The sequence below is a fragment of the Bufo gargarizans genome, chromosome 9, assembly GCF_014858855.1.
Source record: "Bufo gargarizans isolate SCDJY-AF-19 chromosome 9, ASM1485885v1, whole genome shotgun sequence".
Lineage (NCBI taxonomy): Eukaryota > Metazoa > Chordata > Amphibia > Anura > Bufonidae > Bufo > Bufo gargarizans.
The window spans coordinates 167751864-167762294 of NC_058088.1; positions in this window are offsets into that span (position 1 = coordinate 167751864).

Consider the following 10431-nt stretch of genomic DNA (forward strand, 5'->3'; position numbering starts at 1 on the left):
CCCAAGACCGGACCTCCCTAACGGCTCATAACCCTGCCCTCCTTGTGCCTGTGCCCGCCCGTTTACTCCCCTCCCCTCGCCTTTTCCATTGCGGCTGCGCGGACAAATTCGTAGCCGGCGCATGCGCAGTAGGTATTGCGATGCCCTGCCAGGACCGGGCATCGCATTGCGCATGCGCCAGCTACGAGTCTCGTAGCTGGCGCATGCGCAATGCGATGCCCGGTCCTGGCAGGGCATCGCAATACCTACTGCGCATGCGCCGGCTACGAATTTGTCCGCGCAGCCGCAATGGAAAAGGCGAGGGGAGGGGAGTAAACGGGCGGGCACAGGCACAAGGAGGGCAGGGTTATGAGCCGTTAGGGAGGTCCGGTCTTGGGCTCGGAAGATTGAGACACCGCCCTGGGCACTTGAGAGGGCTCGTTTACACAGTCTTCAAAGTTCATTTTTGGCAGAAAGAAGACTCGGTTATATGCAACAAAGGTACCGTTTTTAACTGCTGGGTGGCACATATAACGCTATAGGATCTGTCTAATATGGTCAAATGTGGTGACAGACTCCCTTTAAATATCTGGGTCTTAACCTAACGGGGGACCCAGCTGCCTTATATAAAGCCAACTATCTGCCAGCACTTTATGACATAACTCAACAGCTTCAAAAGCTACATCTACCTTTCATTTCGTGGACGTGCAGGAAAAACTTCCTTAAAGCTTATATTGTACCCAAATCACTTTAGCTTTTACAAACACTCCCTATTTGGCTTCCCGTTTCATTCTTTTCAAAATACAATCCATGTAAATTCATTCCTATAGAACACAACGAGCCCTAGACTTCCCTTTAGACTTCTGAAATGCAAACAAAAGTTTGGAGGTTTTGGGCTCCCAGACCTTCTCACCTATTATAAAGCGAACCAGCTTAGTAGAAGGATCACAATCACCATCTAATCTATATGCCAACATTGAAAACCATCTTTTCACCCTGGCAGACCGCTGCTGTTGGTGGGGCATCTCTAAACCCGCCAACTATCATCCTCCTATTTTGCCGATGTGTGGCAAAAGCTCAATAAACAAACAGCTCTGATCTCCGCACCATCGCCTATAATGCCTTTGAGCCTCCTACCGAAGTATGTTAACCCAGTTATAAGAACCTCATGAAACTTCTGGGATCAACTTTCTAACAGTAGCAGATGTATTTTATACAGATACTTTTCCCACATCAGACATTTGACTACAAAAGACCAAAATTCATCCTCCCAACTTTGTACAGCGACACGACTCTGTCTGTAAAATTGCTTACAAGAAACTGCCATCCAACCGTCAGGATACATGGCTAGAATTGCACTTACTGAAAAGGTCGCCTCACTCCAAAGATATTTCTTTTCTATATAATTGGCTTTTAACCAATGATTCTCAATTTAAACCCCAATATGTGTCTAAATGGGAAGAGGAATTGGGTAAGACTTTTTCTGATCCAGAATTACATTTTCTGCTTTCCAGATCACATGGATTTTCACGTTGTGTAAAGCTTCAAGAGAACTCATTTAAATTATTAACACGGTACAAAACCCTGGTTTTTCTCCACACAATTAAATCCCGAGATCCCACATACTTGCTGGAGATGTCGATCTGGTAGAGGCACCTTATCTCACCTTTGGTGGCATTGTCCTCTTATCAAAGATTGTTGGGGAGCTATCGAAAATGGCATAAATGAAGTAAAGTGGTTCTTCTGTGGTGCCCAACCTCCTCCTTTTACGCCACGGAAACACAATCTACCCACATCATTACTATCTGCAGCTAAATTTTTTTATCCCAACATTCTGGCGGAACCCAAGGCCTCCAACCCTACAAGACTGGGCCAATAAGGTCAATCAAATACTTTGACTAGAGGATCTAGCTCACTGGAAAGCTATGACCAGAACATCCTTCCTCAAAATATGGGATCCCTGGATACAATCCAAATACATGGACACATCCCGCCTGGCTTCTACACAGCCTTGAATTTTATTTTATCTATAGTTTACTACTTGCACCCTGAACTTTTTTTTTCTTCTCTCTCTCTCTCTTTTTACCACTCTAATTATTGTTCTGTTTTTTCGAATGTGTTGATCCACATCTCACTACCACTGTAGAGGTAGACATCCAAATGCAGTCAGTTGGAGACCAGTCTGTTTGTATTAGAACAATTTGGATCATATTTAATGGCTCATATTTAAACCTTTAAATGATTGTGCTGTTTATTGTGAGAAAATGACTTTCTTTGTATTTTGTATTCTATGACCTGCAGAATATCATTGAATAATAAAAAGAGATTTAACACATTTTACACCAACTCACTGATGATGAAAGAGGAGCATTTTTGGATTTGATGGATCAACTGAAAGAAAATGAGTCAGATACAGGTAGGAGATGGTTCACATCATGCAGACCTTCAACCATTACTCCTACTCTTAGGGAAAATACTAACATTAGCCTATTTTTTCCAAGCTATGGTATGGTAAATTAGAAGACTTCGACCAAACCCTGTTATAAATATAAACTTGGCCAATTCAGAACTTATAGCCATCAAGGATTGCAGCAAAACCCTCTATTTCTTATCAAGGAGGCTGACAAAGGATGTAATGTGATTTTGTGGGATATAAATCTCTATTTGAGAGAAGCCAAAAGACAACTAGAAAATCACCACTTTTATACTTCTTTACCTACAGATCCTACCATGACTTGTAAGGCAAAATTGGATAGGCTTCTTCAATCTGCATTGCAAATGAACATCATCACTAGGAGGAGAAGGATTTCCTGGAGGTGAAGAGCCCAGTGGTACCTACTTTTTATATGCTCCCTAAGGTACACAAAGATCTGAATAATTCTCCGGCATACCCCATTGTGGTTGGTATTGGTGGTCTGTGTGAACAAGCGTGTATTTATCTTGATTATTTTTTTTTTTACAAACAAAGTATTAGCAATCTTCTTATGTGCCCTCTGAAAAAATTAAAACATTGTCAATGTAACAATGCCAACCTAAAATGTGTTTCTTGTAAAGTGGCGATGGGTACACATGTTTCTCCTGCCACCAACCTAAAAATAGTTTAGCATAGAAAGGCCCACAATGTGCACCCATCGCGGTCCAAGAGACCTGTCTGTAAACAGTGCGATCAAACAAAAAGTAATTATGATTACCACTTGGAACCAAACCCCAGTTCGGAAAAATGTTTTTTTTAAAGTAAAAATTAATCTCTGAAGTTATTAATCAAAGTCATGCCAGACTTTGCGACGTAATAACTTTGGCTCATCTGAGCCAATACATTCTAATACTGTACGGAGCTCTCGCTCCATACTGTAATAGAACAACGTTTTATGCAAATCGACTTTGGATGTTAGAACCGAAGTCGATTCGCTCATCTCTACTCTCAATCAAATGCATAGAATCCCTAAGGTAAGAGTCAAGTCCTAGAACAAAAGGTTGTGAAAAGAAATCAAGATAAATACCGTACACGCTTGTTCACACAGACCAATTACCAGCCATAATGGGGCGCCCCGGAGGATTATTCAGATCTTTGTGTACCTTAGGGAGCATATAAAAAGTAGGTACCACTGGGCTCTTCATCTCCAGGAAATCCCTCTCTCTCCTAGTGATGATGTTCATTTGCAATGCAGATTGAAGAAGCCTATGCAATTTTTAGCCTTAAAAGTCATGGTAGGATCTGTAGGTAAAGAAGTATAAAAGTAGTGATTTTCTTGTTTTCTTTTGGCTTCTCTCAAATAGAGATTGATAGCCCACAAAACCACATTACATTCTTTGTCAGCCTCCTTGATAAGAAATAGAGAGTTTTGCTGCCAGGGTAATAGTTGTTCCCCCTCCGGTGGCCTAGTGCTCTTTTTTGGGGATTTGTGTAGTCCTGGCCTGACCTGCCGTCGTTGCTTTTTTTCTTTGCCCACTTTTTTTTTTACTGTCTTTTCTTCTTTCGTTGTCTGTTCCTGGTGTCCCAGGTATCTTTGCGCTGCGCTTTTTCATTATTTCATATTGTTTGCTATCTGGTAATCTCAATATTATAGTATGCAATTTTTTTTTATAAATCTGTTTATTATTGGCTTTCCAACATATTACAGGTATATGCAATTCGACAAATATAGTATCAAAACAGTATATACTAGAGGATATAATCATCAGTGGACAGAACAATCATAAGAAACAGAACATCTTACCCCCCCCCCCCCCCTTCCCTAATCATGTGCGTCGATCCAAGAAGTAGAGTACCTCGGAGAACCTCATGTGTTGGCCGGAGTTTGGCTAGGTGTATGTCCGTGAAGAACCTCATACAAAAAATATATATGAACAGTACATACATGTATTATAAAATAGGCAGCACAAGGCAGGACACAAAGATAAGGAGCAGGACCCAAGGAGAGGCCGGGAGGTCAGTGCACGAAAACACAGGGAAAAAGAATGCTAGCGAAAAAGAGCATACCTCAAAACCTCATAGCAGCAACGCTCCAAACTCAATGCAAAGGAGGCGATTATAGAGATTGAGGTTGAGATGAAGGGAACACAAAGGAACACTATTAAAACATATCCTGAATGGTGCAAAGATCTCTCAGCCAACTCCTGACCCAACGCCGTTTCGCCAGTAGACCTGGCTTCTTCCCCGGAAGTATTTGACACCCCGGAGGTGACTGAATGGGTCATACTACTGATAATGGGTATTACGCTTATTGCTCTGTATGTCTATTTTCTTGTCTAGGAGGAGACCATACATGGACTTTATTATTATTACCTGCTCTGGTTATGTTGGGGTGGGGTTTCTTGTTATAGGGGATATATACAATCTACTTTTGCTTAGTACTTATATACAGTTGCAAGAAAAAGTATGTGAACCCTTTGGAATGATATAGATTTCTGCACAAATTGGTCATAAAATGTGATCTGATCTTCATCTAAGTCACAACAATAGAAAATCAGTCTGCTTAAACTAATAACACAAAGAATTAAATGTTACCATGTTTTTATTGAACACACCATGTAAACATTCACAGTGCAGGTGGAAAATGAGATGAGATTGGAGGTGTTTGTTACAGCTGCCCTATAAAAAACACACACCAGTTCTGGGTTTGCTTTTCACAAGAAGCATTGCCTGATGTGAATGATGCCTCGCACAAAAGAGCTCTCAGAAGACCTACGATTAAGAATTGTTGACTTGCATAAAGCTGGAAAGGGTTATAAAAGTATCTCCAAAAGCCTTGCTGTCCATTAGTCCACGGTAAGACAAATTGTCTATAAATGGAGAAAGTTCTGCACTGCTGCTACTCTCTCTAGGAGTGGCCGTTCTGTAAAGATGACTGCAAGAGCACAGCGCAGACTGCTCAATGAGGTGAAGAAGAATCATAGAGTGTCAGCTAAAGACTTACAAGTGTCTCTGGCATATGCTAACATCCCTGTTAGCGAATCTACGATATTTTTTGCGGACCCATTGACTTGAATGGGGCCTCGGACCGTGATTTGCGGACATGCACTACTTTTTTGCGGGACGGAAATAGAATGCACACTATTACCTTACGTTGTTTTTGCCGGCCCATTGAAGTGAATGGTTCCGCATACTGTCTGCAAAAAAAAAAAAAGGAACAGAAATATAATACGTTCGTGTGCTCGAGCCCTCAGTGATAGTTTGGGGAGCAGTCAACGGCTGGTGTTGGTCCACTGTGTTATATCAAGTTCAGAGTCCGTGAACCTCTTGCTTCCCAATGTAGACAAGCTTTATGGAGTTGCTGATTTATTTTTCCCAGCAAGACTTGGCACCTGCCCACACTGCTAAAAGTACCAATACCTGGTTTAAGAACCATGGTACCACTATGCTTTATTGGCCAGCAAACGTACTCAACCTAAACCCCATAGATAATCTATGGGGTATTGTCAAGAAGAAGACACCAGACCAAACAATCCAGATGGGCTTTGATAACACCCGAGCCTGCCAAGTCATATTGATGCAGTAATTAATGCAAAAAAGAGCGCACATACGAGTGAGTACATATACTCTACATACTTCTCAGTAGGCCAACATTTCTGTATTAAAAATCTTAATTACGGTAGTATTATATAATCTAATTTTCTGAGATACTAATGTTTGGGTTTTCATTAGCTGTATCAAATAATACGCAATAAAGGAAAAACACTTGAAATACATCAATGTATAGTGACTATAGAATGTGTTCTACTATTGAATTGTTCTACTGAAATAAATTAACTGCTCAATGATACTCATTTATTGAAATGCACCTGTAAAAACGCATGGGCAGCAAAGGATTTTTCTTCATGCAGCAGCTAACAGGTCAACACAGAACCCAGCTGCCACGATAACCACAAAGGCATTGTACCGACGGGATGTTACTGCTGACCACAGCACCTAAAGCAGTGAAACTGCGGTTTGGCTGTACCTAATGCTTGGTTGTATTTCCTGGCGGCTCAGTGTCAGCATTTTAAGGGCTGGATTGACTTTCAGGCCGTGGATGTGACGGGAAAGATATTACAGCATTGGGTGGGTAGTAGGGACCTTATGTGCATTTTGGAGGGGGCGGGCATGCATGGGGGGAAAGATAGGGTCCTAGTAATTGATCTTATGAAGAAAGTGTGGGCGACGGTGAAGCAAATTAGGGGTGTGGGAGGAGTGGGGGAGCTTTCCCCAATATGGGACAACTGTCTGTTGCCAGAATTCATGTCACTGTCGGGACTTAGGAACTGGGAGTCTAGGGAAGTCATGAGGATAGGTCAATTACTTGATGGCACGGTATTCAAATCTTTTCAGGGTCTGCAACAAGAGTTTGATGTCCCCAAGAATTGGTTCTATCAGTATCTGCAATTGCGGCATGCATATGAGGTCACGGTGAGAAAAGGGTGTCGTATAGCTACAATGGATGTGGTGCAGAAACTTATCCTTCCGAAGGGCGGGAAGAGAGGACTGATTTCTCAGGTATATACGGTGTTATTGGATAGCTTTCTGGAGGGATTCCCCCGGTCAAGGATGATGAAGTGGGAAGGGGACTTAGGTGCAGTTTCGAAGGATCAGTGGGATGATATATTGGAGGCGGTTCCCAGAGTGTCTCTCAGCGAGCAGGCAAAATTATCACAACTTTTTATCATTCACAGAGTGTATAAGACACCAGTGTTTTTACGGAAAATTGGGGTCAGGACCGATGATAGGTGTCCGAAATGTATGGTGGAAGGAGCGGATCTGGTGCATATGTTGTGGTCGTGCTCGGTTATAAGTGGATATTGGGAAAGGGTGATGAATAGGATTAACCGGAACATGGGGCTGAGATTGCAAAGAGATCCTAAGATGTGTGTGCTGGGATATGTAGCTGAGATTGGAGAGAGTGAGTTGGTTAAGGTGGCGGTGGGAAGACTGCTTTATGTGGCTAGGAAACTGGTGGCGCAGAGGTGGATCCAGGGGAGTCCGCCAACTATAGAAGAGTTTGAAAGGAAGGTGAATGACATGTTGATCTTGGAAAAGAGTGTGTTTGTAAAGCGTGGCTGCCCTCAGAAGTTTGAAAAACTGTGGAATGAATGGTTGTCTCATACTCATCTCATGTTATAAAATGGGTTTGAAGGTTTAATACTCCTTTTTCTTTGTTGGGGGGGGGGGGGGGGACGAGGGGGGAGGGGGGGGGGAGATGTCCTGTTGGTCAAGGGAAAGTTGACCTGTTTAGGGATATGGTAGATTTTGGGGGATGTTTACTCTCTGCGATTTCATGTACTCAAGTGTGAGTATGCTGTGCTATGGTAATAATTATTATGCTTGTTGCTGTGAGCCATGATGGAATTTTATTCTGTTATTCATTTTGTCATATTGTGATTGTGAACCCTGAAAATGTCTTTTTTGGAAAAAAAGAAAACAGAAATTTCAATTTCAATAAAAATGATTTGATTTAAAAAAAAAAGCAGTGAAACTACAACACTCAGCATGTATGGAGTTCTGAGAACAGCCAAGCAAGTAAGTATGCATCTTGGGAGTTGTAGTTTTACCACAGCTGGAGTACAGGAGGTAAAGCCATCACAGACCTAAATGGTGAAGATTGCTGATAGTTACCTACAGTCCTAGCAGGCACCCACTGCTACTGGCACAGAGTCTGTGCCCACCCACTCAATTTACAGGGTTAAGCTGGAATTATTCATGGTCAGATCTCACGGGTTGATTGCAGTTTGTCTTGTTCCTCTGGATATCTTCAATTTGATTTTAGATATTTATTTTTTTAACCCTTGGTAGCGTAAGGGGATGGCGTTCCAATACAGCGTGTGCGGTGGGAAACCCACACAAAGACTGATAGGAAACTTACATGGTGAGCCCCAGCAGGGACAGCTTGGTGCCAATGTCTAGAAAGCGCTACGGATTATGTCAGCGCTATATAAGAGTAAAATAAATTCAGAACTACCCTTCAATAGTTATGGGGATGTGGTACAATTAGCGCAACCTACCATGGGATAAAACGGTCACAGCTCTAGTGCTCGTACAGGTAAAGTACACCTGGAAGTGCTGCACTGTTCAGAACTACATTCGATTCTGCAATGCAGCAAACACCAGTGTGCAGTGATCCACGCATATTCCACTAAGAGGGCAGGTGGGCTTAAAGAGTTAATGACTGCATCATTTGCCGCTTGTTCCAATTGTAAAACTGAGGCAGCACGAACCGTCACCAAAAATGACGGACGAACGGATGCACTTGTGCGATTGGCTGCAGAGATTGCGGTGACTAGTCCCCACATCAGATGGGTTTTATGCACGTGCTGCAGGACCAACCTCATTACAATGTAGGGAATGGGTTCACAGTGACAGAAGAATCTGCCCTTAACACATAATGGCTCGAATAACAAAAGTGACTAGAGATGAACAGCACCGGAGTCCGAGAACTAGATCCGCATATTTTTATTTAAAAGACTTGGCGCATGTGTCACAAATCTAGTCATTGGATCTGTTCAGAGCCTCTGCGAAATGTCGGATGGAAAAAAGGATGAAACCCAAGGCATTTAAGTCCCAGCACAGCAGACTGCTGCGCAAGCGCTGGAGCTAATGGGGGCCAAAAAGGAGGTTAAAAGAGATTCTAATATTGATGACCTATGCTCAGGCAGAGGCCCCAAATCCAGGACCACATTGCTCAGCTGTTTGGTGCTTTGTGGCCTCTTCAGTGATGTCATTGGTCATGTGGCCTAGGCGCAGTCCAGTCCCATTTATGTGAATAGGGCTCAATTGCAATATGGAACGCCCGCCCGCTATTCAGTGCATGGCACAGAGCTGGTCATGGCGCACACAGTAGTGGAGCAGCCTCCTCAAACAGCTGATCAAGTTAGGTAATATGTTTTGTGTTGGCCCCAGAGTGAAGTCTGAAAACTAGAAGCTATAATGATGATCAACCAAAAGCCGCCCAAACACATGAAGTTGATGGAATTAGCAGGGGGAGCTAAGGGTTCATGGATGATGGGTCTGGACCAAAGCAGATTTGGTTTACTTTAAAATGACCCCATGGGTTTGTATAGCATCAAACTGGTGTAAAGTAGAACTGGCTTAGTTGCCCATAGCAACCAGATTCCACCTTACATATTTGACAGCTCCTTTGGAAAATGAAAGCTGGAATCTGATTGGTTGCTATGGGTAACTATGCCAGTTCTACTTTACACTAGTTTGATAAACGACCCCATAGGTTTGTATAGTAAGGTAAACAAATCAATCGTTTTGATCCTGACTCCTCCATCCATGACCCCCACACACTCAGGAGAGGGCGCCATCTTTAAAGACCGGGCCAGCGCCATACTAGTACAGCACTAGTCAGGAAAAGGGCTAAAGTAACTGTATACCCTCCCACCCTTTCAGGTCCTTTACCTTTAGCCATCTCCACCATTAAGAACCTTAAGGCCCCTTTCACACAAGCGAGTTTTCAGCCTGGGTGCAATGCATGAAGTGAACGCACAGCACCCGCACTGAATTTTCCACTCATTTCTGTGTCGCATGAGAATCGCAGCGTGTTCTATATCCTGCGGTTTTCACGCAGCCCTGGCCCCATAGAAGTGAAAGGGGCTTCAGTGGAAAATGCATTGCAACCAGATATAATGCGTTTTTCACTGATGGTTGCTAGGGGATATTGTTCACACGCATTAAAATTAGGGGTGCACCGAAATTCCGGCGGCCGATAATGGGCCTAATCCATTTCGGCCGATATTGGTACATATCGGCAGAAAATATGGTTGGTTATATACAGGGCTTTTTTTCTGGCGGAACGCACCGGAACGGCGTTCCGCCACCTTTTGACATCGCAGCCTGCGATGTATCAGCGGGGAGGGACTGGGAGGAGGAGCTGGGGGCCGGTGCGTTCACTGTGCTCCGGCCCCCAGCTCCAGTAGTTATAAAATGTGTACAATTAATAAGGATTCTATTCATGAGGCCCCCTCTGCAGTAGAACA